The sequence below is a fragment of the Coturnix japonica genome, chromosome 27 (assembly GCF_054131305.1).
Source record: "Coturnix japonica strain WE chromosome 27, WE-NBRP24, whole genome shotgun sequence".
Lineage (NCBI taxonomy): Eukaryota > Metazoa > Chordata > Aves > Galliformes > Phasianidae > Coturnix > Coturnix japonica.
This window is the reverse complement of record NC_140689.1, coordinates 7152083-7154612: the sequence shown is the minus strand read 5'-3', so window position 1 is coordinate 7154612 and position 2530 is coordinate 7152083.

Here is a 2530-nt window from a genome sequence, read left to right as displayed (position 1 = left end):
TTGGGAGTTTCTCACACAAGGGGAGAGGGTAAGAAAGTAAAGAGGCACAGAAAACTAAGGGAAACTGCTCTTCTTTATCTTATCTATAAAAATTGATACAATTGATGCTGTCATGCATTTATTTAGTTATTTTTAATTTTTTGCTAATGTCAGTTAGATTGTTTTAAAATATCCACACACCAAAATCTGACTACCAAGCAAATGTAATGGAAATGAAATGAAGGTGAGTTAGCGGAAAGCACAAGGCCATATTATATTAGGCTCTAGCAAATTTACAGGCAGTCACTGCACGAAGAGGTAGAGCTGAGTTGCACATTATATGATTTCCACAAAGATTAATGAAATCTGAAGCTTTCAATTTTTTTTTTTTTATTATTCTTTTTTCATTTCATTTTTAAACAACTGAACCAGACCCCAACCCTCACAGGAGCTGTAAAGATAACAGCATTAACCCGCAATGTAACTCTAATCCTAACCCTTACCCTGATTCTAAAATCGTCTCTAACTCCAAATGTAACAACAAAAATGATGCTAGAAGTTTGTAGCAAAAGGAACCTTAACCCTGATCATAATCCAAAAAACAATCATTAAGGTAACAATAATCTTTACCTTAAGAGTAATATTAATCAGAGCCCAGATGATGCCTGCATCCAATCAGAAGCATGCTTTGTATTATTTAAGAGTTGTATTTTTTCCAATGAACTCTCTCTATTATCACGTTTATAAAGTAACAGAGTCTGTTCTTTTTCTCCTGACACTGTGCCTTACTCCTGACATCCCCTGAAGATGACCCAGATAGGGCACCATCAAAGTAATGCTACTAGTAATGTCAATCCTAAGGGTATCTCTAGCCTCAGTGTTAATGGGACGCTAACAACAATCCCAACAGCCTTAAACATTCTGGTGGTGTGAAAGAGGTGCTGCCTTGCACATGCTGGGCAGTCCCATTGCCTGTTCAATGCAGGCGGCAGCGTAGAAACATGATGCCTGTGGTCAGAATGCCCTGTGGCAGATCCTGGCACCGGAGAACTGACCGGAGAACCATGAGAGAACTGACAACAAATCACTCAACATCAGAACCGACCCAGTGGTTATTTACAAGCCTTGGGTGACCCAGACAGGATCTCAGAGTGGTGAATGTAGGTACAGAAGTTGTTACTACTCTGTTTCCTTCTAAAAGCTGCTCAGCTGCTTTGCGTTTCAGACCATCCCTGGCTTCACTGTGTGCATCTGTCCAATTGATACCAGGTGTTTTTTCATCTCAGAAGTTGAGGGGGGAGGGAGGGAGGGAAAATGGACATCAATTCAATTACTCATTTATTTATTGACAGAGATTCACGTTTGCTACGTTTGGAGAAGTTTTATTTGTTTGCTGTGGTTTGGTTTTTTCTTTTTTTCTTTTTTTTTTTTCCCCTTCCCTCCTCTTCCATCTTTGTGTTCTTCCCCTATAATCAAAAGAGAACGGATCCCCAGGGTCTGTCCCGCAGACGTTCTTTCCGTGGTCTCTGCTGCCACCTGCTGGCCAATACACGGAACTGCCACTGTTGGGCGTTTGGTGCCGCAGGAAGCACAATGCAGATCTGAGTTCTGACCGGTCTACGCAGCAAATCCGCCAATCTTTATTGTGATAAGCCCTCCACATGGCATTGCGCATGCACTCGAACACGCAACAGGCATAGATTTCTCCTAACTCCTTGAGGAGCAGGCAAGCAGAACAACTGAGCGCACCACTGCTTGTGATTGGGCCACCCCCATCATAGAGATGTGTGTTAGATCTTTTACCCACCCCTGGACTGGCCTTGTTGTTTAACGATAACCTCTGAAATCTGAGTTACTGGTTCTACCACCTGTAGTGTAGAATAGGTAGCCAATAAATGCTTTTCAGCTGTGATGTATCTTTATTCTGCTCCATGCCAAACCTGTGACCAAAAACCTCATAGGGGTTCACAAAGAACTCTGGCTCTGCCAGAGCCCCCATCCAGACCCTTCTTGAGTTACATTCACGTCTAGTTTGGCTGAAAAGGTTGGACTATAAATACTCAGTGCTTGGGCCTGTTTAACAGATATTTATTTCCTGATTATGCTGTCCATCGATCTTTTTAAACTGAACTCCTGCTCTAATCTGGTCTTTAAACATTTGCTGTCTCAAGACCCTAATGGGTCCAGACTGGATTACCTTAGGGGCTGGACGCCTAAGTCATGGCAGCAGATGGTTCTCTGACCTTATCACCACCATTCAGAGCCTGCATCTGGCCGTAGGCACTCTTGTCTCCCCATCAATTGGGCAGCCTGTTGTATTACAGCATCTGAGGGCCACTGGGGGGTTCAGTATGGATAACATAGACCCATCCTGATGTAAAGGTGATGGCTGTAGGATGAGATCCCTCATTCCTGATGAAAAATTTATTGACTGCTCTCAAAATCATCTTCATAGATTGCCTCTTTCATGCCTAATTCTCTAATATAATTTTGTTAGTCCTCCATAGAGGACCACAGGCTGATATTTAATGGTATGTCGTTCTTATTTGGC